This window comes from Mus caroli, unplaced genomic scaffold (genome assembly GCF_978045245.1).
Source record: "Mus caroli unplaced genomic scaffold, Mus_caroli_1 scaffold_19, whole genome shotgun sequence".
NCBI classification, from domain to species: Eukaryota; Metazoa; Chordata; class Mammalia; order Rodentia; family Muridae; genus Mus; species Mus caroli.
In genome coordinates, this window is record NW_028227274.1 from 72365930 (window position 1) to 72381934 (window position 16005).

The 16005-nt window shown below is 43.7% G+C and overlaps 1 long non-coding RNA gene across 1 annotated transcript in view; it reads right to left on the reverse strand.

Annotated features, from left to right (window-relative positions):
* Positions 1-4331: 4331 nt before the first annotated feature.
* The window catches only part of LOC147000327 (uncharacterized), an 86021-nt gene continuing 74347 nt past the window's right edge, over positions 4332-16005 (reverse strand). The window contains exon 3 of the long non-coding RNA XR_015046019.1: positions 4332-4758. This is a non-coding gene — a long non-coding RNA (uncharacterized LOC147000327). The remainder of the gene's footprint in view (positions 4759-16005) is intronic.

Here is a 16005-nt window from a genome sequence, read left to right on the forward strand (position 1 = left end):
CATCAATGGCTTCATTTATTTGTAATCTACCACTATTCTTCATTCCTGTCCTGTCCTGGCCTTTACTTCCTCTCCAAGGGACCACAGGTCAGTGAGAGGCTGAGAGGAAACCAGGACTGTACACTCAACTGCTGACCACACTAGAGTCACACTAGATGGAAGATGCTAACTTCCATCTCCCAAATTACCAGCTGAAAGGTGAGATCTGCTTTTGCTATGGTTGTACTGTGTGAAATGAAGTGCCATTCTGGTACCTTGGTAGGGCTGCTAGGCTGCCTGCTACGTTTATGGAAACATTTCCCTTTGTGTGAGGCTCCTAGCTATATGGAACTCTGCCTTCAGGGAAGCTAGAAATGGGCTCCTGGGACTCATAAGCATTGAGCAGGGCTGACTGTTACCTCAGCTGCTGGATGATGAGGGGTTTCTCTGCCCACCCAACCCCTTGCTCTTTATCCACTCTCGTACATATTTTCTGATTATGCTTTGTTAGTGGAATTATTCCGTGACCACCTGAACTTCTCAGAAAAGACTGCTCTTTCCCTTGGACTCTTAGAGGCCTCAGTGTAGAGATATAACCTGATTTAAAAAAAATATTTTCCCCAGTGATTTTAAAATTGGGTTTTGTTATTAGGTATAAGATGAATAGTCATGCTGTATATCCATCGCTGAATGCAAAGCATGAGCCGCTCTCATCAGCAACGCCTCTCAGTCTTGGAGCTCAGAGATGGGAAAGGGCCAGTGGGAGGGGAAAAGAAATAACACGTATAGACTTAAAGACTTTGGTTTCCTACAGGAGCCAAGTGAGGGTGCTTTTCAGTGGGCAGGGACCTGGCAGTTCACAGAGGGAAGGATCAATGGGAGGGGGCTGCACCCAGGAGGCCCCCACCCCCAGCTCCGTGGTTGAAAGAGGGCGCCGGGTTCCTACCAATGTGAGTGAACAAAGCCTTCAAAACTTCAAGTACTGGCCTGAATAATTTCAACAAATGTCTCATTCAGCTGCAATTAGCCACATAATTGGACAGCTATGTTGAATTGAAGGGGAAGAAATACAAGGTATGAAATAGCCACAGAACATTCCGAGAGCAACCTAGCTTCAGATTGCTCACAAAATTGCTCATGTGCTTCCTGTTCCTGTTTGCGCTTTCCCTTCTTAGCTAAATACGCCTCGTTATTGTCTTATTCATTGCCATAGTCTAATCCCATTGGTCTCACTAAAGCAAACTGTTTGGAAAGGCTTCGTTCCTCCAAAACTTCTAGGGATAGGGAGATGGCTCTGTCAGTAAAGTGCTTTTGAGAACCTGAGTTTGGGTCCCCCAACACCCTGTCTCGTATGAGGCTATGCCAGTACCTGGCAAATACAGAAGTGGATGCTCACAGTCATCTATAAGATAGAACACAGGGCCCCCAATGGAGAAGCTAGGAAAAGCACCCAAGGAGCTGAAGGGGTCTGCAACCCTATAGGTGGAACAACAATATGAACTAACCAGTACCCCCGGAGCTTGTGTCTCTAGCTGCATATGTAGCAGAAGCTGGCCCCTAGTCAGCCATCACTGGGAAGAGAAGCCCTTGGTCTTGCAAACTTTATATGCCCCAGTACAGGGGAAAGCCAGGGCCAAGAAGCAGGAGTGGGTGGGTAGGGGAGCAGGGCAGGGGGAGGGTATAGGGAACTTTTGGGATAGCATTTGAAATGTATATAAAGAAAATATCTAATTAAAAGAAAAAGAAATATATGACTGTAATGTCAGTCCTGGAGATACATGGATCACCGGGGCCTTCTGGTTGGCCAGTTTAGCCAAGTTGATATCAGCTTCGGCAAGAAACACTATCTCAAGCAATAAGATATAGAGTAACTGAGAAAGAAACACGTGTACACCCACAGGCACACACGCACATATGAACATGTAACATGTACATACATACCTAAGATACCCACCTAGTAGTGGTGGTGGTGGTGGTGGTGGTGGTGGTGGTGGTGGTGGTGGTGGTGGCGGCGGCAGTAGTAGTAGTAGTAGTAGTAGTAGTAGTAGTAGTAGTAGTAGTAGTAATGTGTTTGATGACATAGAGAATGTGGCTTCGTTTGGCTGAAATATCAAGCACAAGGCCTTGTCTTCCTAGGTTAGTCAGGAGACTCGGGGAGAGATATGTTAGCATCAACCAAACCAGTGGTTCTCAAGGTTGTTTCTGGAGCAGTATCCAGGAGCTTGTTAGCCATTTGGAAGTTCTCTCTAGACCCCCGCATCACTAACTTAGGTGGTACCCATTGACCCCAGTCCTAAAAAGCTGTCTGCGTGATCCGATGCTCTGTGAGTCTGACCTAAAGATATTCCAACAATCCTCTGCTGCCTGATTTTGTTTTGACAACAAGGAAGCCCATTTTGTAAAGCTGTGCCCTAAGAGGGAGGTGATAGGAAAAGTGACTGGATAGAAAACTTCTCAGAAGTTGGATTTTTTTTTTTATCTAGTGCTGAGGATCAAAGTTGCACAGGCTAGACAAGTGCTCTACCATTGAAATGTGCTCAGTAAGTTGGATTTTCTTACAGGGTGGCATAGCTGCAATGATGTGCTCAAAGGGCAAGCCCTGGAAGTCATCCGGTCTTTACTCTTAAACTAAATAACTGTGGGACCTTAGGCAAGTCACAGCTCTCTTTGTTGGTCAGTTTTCTCATCTTAATAAACTGGGACATTGGAATAAATTGCTAAGAGTTTCATATTTGGAGGACAATCTGTGAGGTTGTTTTTGGTTTTGGTTTTGGTTTTGGTTTTGGTTTAATATAGGATTACCAGGTTTAGCAAGTAAAAATATGTACTGCTTCACAAATAATATACTTGAATTTCAACTTTCAGAGTGAGTTTCAAGTGAGCAAACCAATTGTGTGTGTGTGTGTGTGCGTGTGTGTGTGTGCATGTGTGTGTGTGTGCGTGTATGTGTGTGTGTGTGTTCTCTAACAAGCTGGGCATAGTGCTGCACACTTTGGATCACAGCATTTGAGACGCAGAAGCACGTGGACCTCTGTGAGTTCAAGGTCATCCTGGTCTACACGGCAAATTTCAGAGGGCTATATCGTGAGCCCTTGTCTCAAAAGCATCACCACTATCATAAAAATAGTAAATGTGGGCTGGTGAGATGGCTCTGTGGGTAAGACCACTGACTACTGCTCTTCCAAAGGCTCTGAGTTCAAATCCCAGCAACTACATGGTGGCTCACAACCACCTGTAACAAGATCTGACGCCCTCTTCTGGTGTGTCTGAAGTCAGCTACAGTGTACATATGTATAATAAGTAAATCTCTGGGCCTGAGTGAGCAGGGCCGACTGGAGCGAGCAAGATTGATCGGAGCCAGGGGAGGCCCTAAAATTCAATTTCCAACAACCACATGAAGGCTCATAACCATCTGTACAGCTACAGTGTACGCACATACATAAAATAAATAAATCTTTTAAAAATAGTAAATGTGAGTTCACAAGGCCTGTAGCACATGTGAAAATATTATTGTTTATCTGACATTTAAATTTTACTTAGTATTGACTTACGTGTTAAACTGTGCATTTTTATTTGAATGTGGATTTTAATCAGAGACTGCATCAACAAGAAAGACTTGATTCAATATCTCCCAGAATGCAAAGGGCCTGCACTCACTGGGAGGGACAGCAGAGGCAGTAGTGGGTTGGGGAATAAAAGAAAAAGGATTCTGGTTCTGGCCTCATCAGAAGTGAGTCACTTCCTACCATTAGGGCCCAGTTTTATCATCTGGGCAATGAGGGTACCGGACCAGATTATCTGCAGGGTTCTGTGTTATTCTTGTCTTTTGTTCTACGCCTTGATTCAGCCATTTCACTCCCCTATTGTTTAACTTGTGGGAAAGAAAATGGGCTAATCATGTGAAATCTATGGGAATAAATTTTACTGAGCTGTGAGCTGAATTCCTTGAAGAGTTGTCTTGGTATCGAAAAAGTAGCTTCACTAAATGGACCCTGCCTTGTATACACAGGATATGTTCGCCCAAATCTCTTGATTTAGTTACCATAGCTCATGACGCAGCACAGCTCTGTTTTTAGACACTGGAGTGTTTTGAATGAGAATTGACCCCGATAGACTCTGATATTTGAACACTGGGTACCCAGTTGGTGCTGCTGTTTGAGGTGATTATGGGGAAGAGGAGCTTTGTTGATGGAAGATGGCTACTGGGGTTAGGCTTTGATAGTATATAGCGGTCTTAGGGTTACTATTGCTGTGATGAAACACCATGACCAAAAGCAAGTTGGGGAGGAAAGAGTTTATTTGGCTTACACTTCTATATCGCTGTTCATCACCAAAGGAAGTCAGGACAGGAACTCAAACATAAAAGGAACCTTGAGGCAGGAGCTGATGCAGAGCCATGGAAGGTGCTGCTTACTGGCTTGTTCCCCATGACTTACTCAGCCTACTTTCTTATAGACTCCAGGACCACTAGACCAATGATGGTACCACTCACAATGATCTGGGCTCTCCCACATCAAACCACTAATTAAGAAAATACATTACAGGCTTGCCTATAGCCCAATCTTTTTGAGACATTTTCTCAACTAAAGCTCTCTCCTCTCCAGTGACGCTAGCTTGTGTCAAGTTGACATCAGACTAGCCAGGACAGTAGGTTGCTCCACTTCTGGTACATTCTCTCTGCTTCATGTTTGCGGCTGACGACATGATCCTCAGTTTCCCATTCTTGCCACCACGCCTGCCTTCTGCCATATCTTCCCGCCAGGATGGACTCTTAATTCTCTGGAATAAGAAGCCCAAACAAACCTTTTCTTCCATAAGTTGCTTTGGTGGCATATCTTATTACAGGAACGAAAAAGAAGCTAACACAGACAACATGAACAATGATGCACTGACCATTCCTACTGGCAAAGCTTTTCAGGAGAACTTGATAGTTTTCCCTTAGAGAAGAATTTCAGAAAATGCAGCTCAGGGGCAGAAATGAAGGCTCTTTTCTGTTCTACCACCACCAGCACCAGCACCACCACCACTACCACCTCTACCAGCACCAGCACCAGCAGCAGCAGCAGCAGCACCACCACCACCACCACACTCTCTCTACTATCCAAGAAGGCCAAGGGGCATCTTCACTAGGCACATTCTGGGTCACAAGAGGCTATCTTGGGAGGGCATGGCTAAGCTAACTTAAGTACCTTTCTTCTCCAGGGCTCTTGCCCGTCAGGTCTAGAACAATGCCCCCAAACAGACCTTATTCTGAGATCTCTTCTTGTTGGATCCAATGGGAAGAGCTGGCATTCCTTTGGGACTAGGTATGGAAGGCGTCATTAGCCAGCCTTAGTTCAAAGTTGCCAGCCCAATGACTTTTAATATAGGCACTCCACTAGGTCCAACAAGCGTACTGGAGGTCTGTCTGGCTTTGGCTTGTGGCTAAGACCCTCCTCATGGCAAGGAGCTGGGTCTCCTTTTCTTTATTCCTCTGGGTATTTTCCTCCTGCAGGCACTGTGTGAAGGAGGGAGTTCTGGGGCAAGGTGATATTTTTCTGCATCTGGCTTCCATAGACAATGCACAATCATCCATGCCAGATAAAAGGATTTTAAGGCTATTCATATTTTTTTTGCCAAGTTCTATAATGAGCATTTATTATTTCATAAAAAGAAAAAGTTACCCTTTAAAAAAAAAAGCCCTATAATTATTCCCAACTGCTCACTTTCCTCAACTGTATATTTTTAGAGTAACCCAATATAATCTATTGCTCTCCAACTGACTTGCTTTGTACGAGAGTTCAGACCTGTAATTAATAATTGGGTCTTTAGACAATAAAAGAAAAGAAATCTATAAGTAGGTCACAGCCGGTCTTTTTAAGAATGAAGAGGGAGAACGAGGTAAGCCCAAGGAAGGAATGAAGCTAAAAGAGAAATGACCCGGGTCAAGAGTGAAGCCCTCTCTTTTCTGGAATGAGCTCAGAGCTGGAGCTGCTCTGTAAAGAGCCTCGAGATATTTAGGAATACCAAGGTCAAGGCAAGAGCCTTGGGAAGCCTTTAGCCTGTAACATTAAGGGAGCCCTGGGAAGCCAGGCGTGTTGACACACACCTTCAGTCCCAGCATTGAGGAAGCAGAGCCAAGTGGATTGATCTCTGTGAGTTGGAAACCAGCCTGGTCTACATAGAAAATTCTAGGCTATTCTAGGTTCTACATAGTGAGATCCTGCCTCGATAGATAGATAGATAGATAGATAGATAGATAGATAGATAGATAGATAGATAGGTAACCATGGTGGTCTGAGCCTGTAATCCCAGCATTTAGGAGATGGTGGTAAGATAATCAGGAGGAATTTAAGGTCATCCTCAAATATATATAGAATTGAGGCAGCCTGGGCTATGTGACACATCTCAAAAACTAAGATGGAAACAAGAACAAGCAAAACCTCACAGAAACTGGAGAGGTCGCTGACCAGTTAAGAGATATGTGGCTCTTGTGTAGGGCGAGAGCTTGCTCTGAAATTTACATCTTGCTGTGTCCCGGTAGTGACTTGCTCCCTGTACATAAAGCTATATGTATCCTCACTTAAGACTGATCCATATTTCCATCTCTGAGACCAGTAGGGCCTTCAAGCTTCTTCCCTGCAGCAAAGAGAATTCATCAAGGCTGATGACAGCAGCCGGGGTGAGCAAAGGGTGTGGACCTGTGGGAGAATGTGGAGACAACCCTGGGTAAGGCGCTTTTCCTACTTGGCTGAAGCCTCAGAGTCCTGAGGCTATTTCCCTGAGGTTGACCCTCTCTAAGGATCTCATTCTTGGCTTTCAGATGTATTTTTGGAGCCCATCAAGAGCCTTAGGGAAGTAACGGCTGATGTAATTTTGGCTGAAGCTCTGGGCAGAGTTTGTCCATAGGAGGGAAATTGGATGTTAGCTGGATCTTGGCCAGCTTGAATACTTGAAAGAGAACTAGCTAGCAAGGTTTAAAGAGGTTTGCCGGTCTGTGTTTGTTTAGGCTGTTGCCAGATCACCCACTGAGACAGTACATTCAAGGGCCAATAACTTGTTTCTCAGACACACATCTAAGTCAGAAATACACACACACACCTAAATCACACACACACACCTAAATCACACACACACCTATCTCACACACATACACACACACACACACACACACACACACACACTCACACTCCTTTATCCTTCTTGTCTAGGCATCAATAACTCAGCTGTTGATTCTTTATGTTGTTGTTGTTCTTTGGTTTGGTTTTGAGACATGATCTTGCTATGTTGTTTAGTCTGGCCTCAGATTTGCGATGATGCTTTAGCCTCTCGAGAGTATAGGTTTCTGTCATCAGATACAGGATAGACTGTTAGCCCTTTTATTTGTTTTAGATTGAGGCAGAGTATCGTCGTTGCCTCCTTCATTGCCCTCAACTCACTTTGTACTTCAGTATGACCTTGAACTTCTGACCCTTTTGCACCCGGCTCCTGAGTGCTGGAATTGAAGCATGTGCTGCCACACAGGAATCAATCCTAGAGCTTTGTTTATACAAGGCAGAAACTTTACCAGCAGGGATACACCCCAGTCACCCACTGTATCTCTACTTTATGCAATGTTGTGATCAGAACAAGATTGTCGATGTAAGTTATCCCTTTAATCTTCTCTTTTGTGACGTCAGCAGGACAGACAAGGAAATCAAAATCTTAAGGTAACTCTGTGAGTTGAGAGGCAGAACCAAGGATGTGAGATATCTGGTCTGGAGCTCTTCAACATAGTCTAAGATGGCACAAGTCCACTGCCCTCAGCTTTCTGGATGTGAGCTACAGTAAGAATGAGAAACACCAAACTTAGATAATGTTTGTTTTAAACGGTGCCTTAATAACGTAAGTGAAAGCAACGGATTCTCACCTTCACCATTACAAAGCACGGGTCAAGCGCTACTCAAAAATAAGAGTGGAAAGAGATTTGCTGCCTATAGGAGGCAAAGAAAGCCTGAGACTTCCTTTCAGGTTGATGCCCTCATCCAACAAAGGGTGAACGGAAATCGCTGGGAAGAAGCTGAGCCTATCTCAGGTCCAGAGTCCAGTTACCTTAGATCAGGCTAGTTTACTGCCCTGAAGATGCATCCCTGGCTCACCTCTGTGTCTGAACTAACATCTTGGAGCTGGGCAATGGTGGCGCACACCTTTAATCCCAGCACTAGGGAGGCAGAGGCTGGATCTCTGAGTGTGAGGCCAGCCTGGTTGAATTAGTTCCAGGACAGCTCAGGTTACACAGAGAAACCCTATCTCAAAACAAAACAAAACAAAACAAAACAAAACAAAACAAAACCATACAAACAGAAAAAAAACCAAAAACACCACCACTAACAACCAAAAAACAAAACAGAACAAAACAAAACAAAACAAAAAACAAAACAAAACAAAACCTTTTGGAATCTAGTGACTTAGGAAACCCCTAGCTTCCACCAACCAAAAAAACCTAAGGATGTATCAGATTGCATCTGAGACCTTTAGATAGCGGTTCTTGTTTTGTTGTAACCACATTTGTGAAGCACCCACCAATGTATTTATAAATTGCCTTAATCGATGACTTCTTTGTTCTGATAGAATACAACTCTATGAAGCCACTAGCATTGGGGAACATGGAATTTGGGATAACCTAGCCCTGTGTTTTTCAGACCATCATCACTCAAATTTGACTCCAAAATTAACTATTCCCTTTGAGATGAGAGCTGTTTGTTCTTGTATTGAAAGAAGCATCAGGATTGTATTTAAGAAGCATATATATATATATATATATATATATATATATATATATATATATGTATGTGTGTGTGTATGCCATAGGAAAATATGTCAGGAGCAGGCACAGTCCTGAGTACACTCAGTTAAGAAGTATGTTCCTGAGTTCAGTTTAAGATCATAGTTCAAGAAGAAAAGATGAAGCAATCTGCAAGATGTCTCAGCCTGTAAAGGAGCTTGCTATGTAAGCCTTGAAACTGGAATCCTCCGACCTTTATACAGGTGTGATTCCATGAGCAACCGCACTTCCCCCTCCCTATACATTATTATTTGTTTTTTAAAGAAGGGAAGATGGGGGCTGGGGATGTAGCTCCGTTGGTAAAGTAGCATGCATGAAGCCTTGGGGTTCAATCCCTAGCACCGAATAAAACAGCGTGATGGCACATGCCTTTAATCCCAGTACTCAAAAGGTGCAAGAATGAGTTCAAAGTCATCCCCACAGACATAGCAAGTTCAAGGTCAGCCTAGGTTATATGAGACTTTGTTAAAAAGAGAGGGATGGTGAGGATGAAGAAGCAGAAACGGCAGAAGGAGGAAGAGGAAGAGGAAGGCAGGAAAGCAGGAAGGAGGAAGGAAGGAAGGCAGGCAGGCAGGCAGGCAGGCAGGCAGGCAGGCAGGCAGGAAGGAAGGAAGGAAGGAAGGAAGGAAGGAAGGAAGGAAGGAAGGAAGGAAGGGGGAGGAAGGAAAGAAGGAAGGAGAGATGGCAATGCTTGAAGCATGCTTAGCTTAAGGAACACACGTTTGAAAGATTAAAATGGAACATCTTGGGGCATGCTCAGCTTACAGCACAAAGATGTCGGACAGGAACAGCTCTGGGCAGACTCATGCTTCTCCAAAATAGTTTAGCCATTAAAACAAGAAAGGACCCTGAAGATGTGCTATTGTCAGAAACTGGCCCCAGTGGTGCCTCTCTCAATAAGCACCCAACAATAGCAGAAATGAATCAGAGAAGTTGTGAACCGCTTTCATATGAAGATAACTGCTGAAATGATTATAATTATCTGGCTTCAAAGGGAACAGATCAAAGGGTTGATGAAAGGAACTTGGCTTTTCGGTCAACCTCAGAAGCCAGGCATGTCAGTTGGGTGTGGAGGCACAAACTGTAGTCCCCACTGAATGGACACTGAGTGTGAGAACGGTTTAAATCCAGGAGTTCAAGACTAGCCTGGGGAATACAGCAAAAACATAATCCATTGAAAAGGAGGGAGGGGCCAGACAGTGGTGGCATACACCTTTAATCCCAGCACTCAGGAAGCAGATGAGGGTGGATCTCTGTAAGTTCGAGGCCAACCTGGTGATCTATAGAGCTAGTTACAGGAAAGCCAGTTTCAGAGAAATCTGGCTTTAAAAAAAAAATGAAAAAAAGCAAGCAGGGAGAGAGGGAGGGAGGAAGGGAGGAAGGGAGGAAGGGAGGAAGGGAGGAAGGGAGGAAGGGAGGAAGGGAGGAAGGGAGGAAGGGAGGAAGGGAGGAAGGGAGGAAGGGAGGGAGGGAGGAAAAGAAACTGGGCATTGGCTCCTTAAATGTCAGGGTAAGCACCAATCACAGCTCCTTCACCTCATGTTCAATGGAGGGAGCCCCACCTCCTAAAAGATTGGCAAAAGCACCCATTTCACAGACCTCAGGGTGTTTAAAGTCTTTTCTCAAATTTTGACACCTTTCCCAACACTTGTGTTGTCATGGTGACCAGGGCCTTAATTTCTGTCTTCTGATAAATGACTTGAATTCATACTCCTTACCGGATCTACTCACCGCAATAGGGGACTCGGCTCTGGATCATAAAGGATCAAAGGCCTTTGTTGTTATGATGATGCTTATAGAAAACCAAAGTGTTTACATTCAAACTGTCTCCCCTCCTTTTGACACAAGGTCTCATGTAGCCCAGGCTGACTTTCAACTCACCTGAGGATTCCCCTTGATCTTCTGTCTCTATCTCAGGAGTATTGGCAGAAACACAATTATTAAATTGCATAGCACCTTCCCTTTTCCAATAGTCACTTATACCGCTGCACCACTGGATAGTTCCCTGGCCAGACTCCCCACATACATGGTGTAAGTAGCTGGCTCCCTCCATTCTCTTTCTTCTACCCTCCTTATATCAGATTGTCCCAAGAAATCTCAAATTCAGTATGTCGTTTATAAAGACCTGCCCTTTGACTCTCATGCTGGATAGTTTTATGTCAACCTGACACAAGCTAAAGTCATCTGAGAGGAGGGAACCTCAAGGAAGAAAATGCCTCCATAAAATCAGGCTGTAGGCAAGCCTGTAGGGCATTTTCTTAATTAGTGATCGTTACGGGAGTGCCCAGCCCATTGTGGCTGGGGCTACCCTGGGTTGGTGGTCCTAGGTTCTATAAGAAAGCAGGCTGAGCAAGCCACAGGGGCCAAGCCAGTAAGCAGCACCCTCCATGGCCTCTGCATCAGCTCCTGCCTCCAGGTTCTTGCCCTGTGTGAGTTCTTGTCTTGACTTCCTTTGATGATACACTAGGATGTGGAAATATAAGCCAAATACACCCTTTCCCCAAGTTTCTTGGGGAAGTTGCTTTCAGGCGTTGTGTTTCGTGACAGCAATAGAAACCCTAACTAGACCAACTCTTCCATCCCTATGCCTTAATACAGTACCAGCTCATACATAAAACCACCATGGTGCCCAGTGTCAACGCAGCGCTCATTACCATATTAGCACAGAAGGTTCTGCTCCTTCTGACTTTTATAATGTATATCCTTCTTGAAGGCTACTGTGATTATGTAAAACATTCCCTCAGTTCTTGCTATACATTCCTCCCTCTGAATCAGTGTGTGTGTGGGGGGGAACTGCTTCCAGAACACCTCTCCACCTCTGCATGTACCAACATCCACCAGTACACAAGTCCCTGTAGAAAATGGCCTCAGAGTTGCATCTAACCTATGGTTATCCGCCTACATATTTAAAAGCATATCTAAATTGCTTACTGTAGCCAAGGTTGTGCTAATATTATGTAAATAGCTATAATGTTATATTGGCTGAAGAATAAGAGCAAGGAAAAAAAAGCCTGCCACATGTTCACTGCAGACGCAATTTGATTTTTTACATATTTTTTAATCCAACATAGACAAAGCTGATGCGAGCAAAACCCATGGATATAGAGAGACTACGTTATATTTTCAAAATATCAAGGAGCTCTGGAAGGTGCTAGAGATAGGCAATTGGAAGTCTAGAATTATTCTGACATCCCTACTGTGGTCAGGCTCATCCATGACCACTGGGTGTGAGGCTTATGAAGGGCATTTCCAGACACTGCACTTGGGGCCCATAGACCACAGCATCTCAGCCTGACACCCACAGCGTCACTTGTTACAGGACTTGCGTTGAGGAGGAAGGAGTCAATGGTAGAGGGAAATCCCGGGGGCTTTGTGTTTCTTGAGGCAAGTGGGCCTCAAGATGTAATGAACTCTTGGATAGTAACTGAGGTTCTATTAGTCAGAGCTCTCTAGAAGAACAGAACCTACAGAATGAGTTTACTTCAAAGAGTATTTATTAAATTGGCTGGGAAGTCTCACCATGGTTGACTACACACTGGAGAGGCTGAGAATTGCTCAGCCTCCAAGCCTGAGTGCCTCAGTCGTACCAACCTGGCTCCGAGGGTCTGGACTATCCCCAGATAGCCCATGTGGGAGGAGCAAAACATCTGGGTTCTGATGGCAATGAGGGCAACAACAACAAGGCAGCTTAGTCACCAGAAAGCAGACAAGACAGGCAATCAGTCCATCCTCCTTTCTCTCGGACCTCCTTGTATCTAGGCCACCTGCAGGAAGAGTGCTGCCCACCTGGGGCATCTGTGCTCCTCCCAGTTCATCCTTCTCGGAACTATCTCCCAGACCTGCCCAGAGATCTGTATGGGTCAATCCAGATCTAACCAAGTTAACATCACAGGGATTAGTCAAGAGTGCACTGAGTTAGCCATGAGAGGCTGTGTGTGACGGGTCCAACGGGGTGAAAAACTAAAGCGTTCATCTCCATATCCAACAGCAGGCTTCACTTCTTATCTCTTTACAGTAATCTGAAAATTCTAGCTAATTTACTCCCTTTATACCTAATTCTGCAAGCGTCTGGATAATAATGAGAGAAAAAGAGGAAGCTATTGAAGCAGAAAATGCCAGAAGACTTAAACGTCTAGCTTGAGAATTTTAAAAAAATTTCTTTATTCATGGTCTAAGAACTTCTTTATATACAGTATTTGAGATGCTGAGTTAGTCTGTAATTTGAAAGGACACTTACTCAACCCAGCCTGTTGGTTCTGTGCATGTAAATCCTGTGGCCCTTGCCACCTTCAACATTTTTGACTGACTTTGTCAGTCAGACCCTTCCCTGTGCCTGTGATCATTATGACTGTAGCTAATGTGTCTGGGTGTTCTTAGACAAATAAATAAATAAATAAATAAATAAATAAATATATAAATAAATAAATAAATAAAATGTGATGTTTTATAAGAGTTTTTTTTTCCTCAACTTTGGTTTGGTTTTGGCCTTATTTTTGGTGGGCAGAGTCTCATATAGCCTCGAATGGCCTTAAGCTTGCTCTGTGCTTAAATGGCCTTGAATTCCTGATCCTTCTGCCTCCACTTCCCAACAGCCATCAACTTTTATTACAGAAAAATTCTAGAGCCGGGCGTGGTGGCGCACGCCTTTAGTCCCAGCACTCGGGAGGCAGAGACAGGCAGATTTCTGAGTTCGAGGCCAGCCTGGTCTACAGAGTGAGTTCCAGGACAGCCAGGGCTACACAGAGAAACCCTGTCTCGAAAAACCAAAAAAAAAAAAAAAAAAGCAAGCTGAGCAAGCAAGCCAGTAAGTAACATCCCTCCATGGTCTCTGCATCAGCTCCTGCTTCCTGACCTGCTTGAGTTCCAGTCCTGACTTCCTTGATGATGAACAGCAATGTGGAAATGTGAGCCGAATAAACCTTTTCCTCCCCAACTTGCTTCTTGGTCATGATGTTTGTGCAGGAATAGAAACCCTGACTAAGACTCTCCCTGAAACAAAGCTTCTTCAGCTCCAGCCCCTGTATGAAAATACTAGCTCTCTGTAGTTCTTTCTCCATGCATTTTGTACATCTATAGTGAACTGAAGGCATGGCTGTAAGGCCATTGCGTAAATACCTCAGCATGTGTTCTTCAATGTTGAGAACCTTTACAAGACAACCATTAAACTGTGTCACATTCAAGGAAATTTCCAACAGTTTCTCAGTGTCCTCTACTACTCCGTGTTCAAGTCTTTCTGGTTCCTCGGAAATGTCTTTCACAATCAGTGCCATCTATTCAGGAGCCACATGAGGAGCACTCACTGTATTTTGTCATTATGCCTTTTTCCATCTAACCCACAACTAGTCCCTTTCTGTATATGCCTTTTTATAGTATACATATACAACTAATACTTAATTTATATTATACATAACTTTCATATTTCTATTCATTAACTACTTTTCTTTAGGCTTATTCGTTTTTGCTGCCTGATTTTTAATCCTGTTTTGTATTATGGAAATTAATTGTTTGCTTTTTCTAAGTGTAGCAATAGTTTCTTCCCTGACACGTGAAAGACTTTCCCTTCATGACATTTTCTTTCTTACAAAGTTTGGAGTGGTCCGTCATATTAAAGGACAAATTCCCTAGTCCACATTAATGTAAAAATCACCCATCCACATTTCACATCTCATTTTACCCATTTCACTGTTTCTTTGTTAAATCATAGATACTTCTGAAAATGCTTCTCCTGTAAAAAATAAAGTAGGTATCTAATTTTAACTCTAATTGATTAGTTCATGTTCTCTCTGATTACATGAAATGATACCTTATTAAATCCTATTTGAATGTAATAAAGACTTATCCATACTTATAAAGTTTACCACCCACAGATCTTCAGCAGAGTCGGGGTGGGTGGGGGACTAACAAAGGAAATTGTCCATCAAGAATCCAGAAAGGGGGCTGGTGAGATAGCACGGAGAGGAAAGGCTCTTGCAACCAATGGGCAACCTGACTTCATTTCCTGGGAATCACTTGGAGAAAATCGACTTCTGAAAGTTGTCCTCTGACCGTCACATGCAAGTTTCAGTGCACACCCTGCCACACACAGTCATATACACATATATACACACGTACACACCCATATTAAATAAGTATAATTTTTTCAATGTACCCAAAAGAAGTACATAAACAGATAATGCAATGGTTTACAAATAATGAAACATATTACAAACATTGCTTATGTGATATGGTTTTTTTGTTATTGTTGTTTTTGTACAGGATCCCACTCTGAAACCCTTGATGACCTGGAGCCCATAGAGACCTATCTGCCTGCCTCTACCTCTTGAGTGCTGGGATTAAAGGTGTGTACCACCTTGCCCAGCTATAAAATATTTACTAAAAAAATAACTAGTATTAACTGGCTGAGGCCTCTTTTGCCCTTGCCCCAATCTCCAGTGGATCACACAGATCTTCCCTTCTTGACTGCCCTCCCTTACTCATGGCTTTATCCTATCCCCCAATACCAACAAGCATCTCCTGGGAAACTAGAGGCCACTTTGGCTCTGGAAACAAGAAGGCTCACTGGAAACCAGTTCTGTCTTCATTGCTTCAAGTCTATTTCTCAGTCTCATCCCCAGCTCTGTAGCATCACCAGCTTCTGCTGTGACCTCTCCTTACTTTCTGTCCCCATTCCCTGGGAACTAGCAGATCCTGATGGAACACCCTGCTCTTCTTCCTCCCATGGACTCCCTCCAACCTCCTACTGCCTACTCCATACCCATTTCTAAGTGTCAGCTCCCAATACCTGGAACCCCCAGCAGCCACACCTATCAGGACCACAGAAAAATTTCCTACCAAGCAACACACAGCCACTAGACTCTCCTAAGAACCAGAAAGGACAAAAGAAACCAAGGAACAACAAAAACAAAACAAAACAAAAAATATGCACTCAAAAAAGACAAGACCAGATATCATATGCACCCAGAATTATAATCTTCCCCAACCTAGATGCCTAGATACCAGTGTGAACACACAGGACAATATGTCTCCACTAAAGCTCATAAGCCCTATCACAGGAGCCCTTGAGTACTGCACCTTAGCTGGAACACAAAAGACCTTAAAATAACCTTTATGGATATGATAGAGTCCTTAAAGAGGAAATGAATCCCTTTAAAAATCTATGTAAACACAAAGAGTGGGGAAAAATGAATGAAACCATTCAAGGCCTAAAATGGAAATAGAATCAA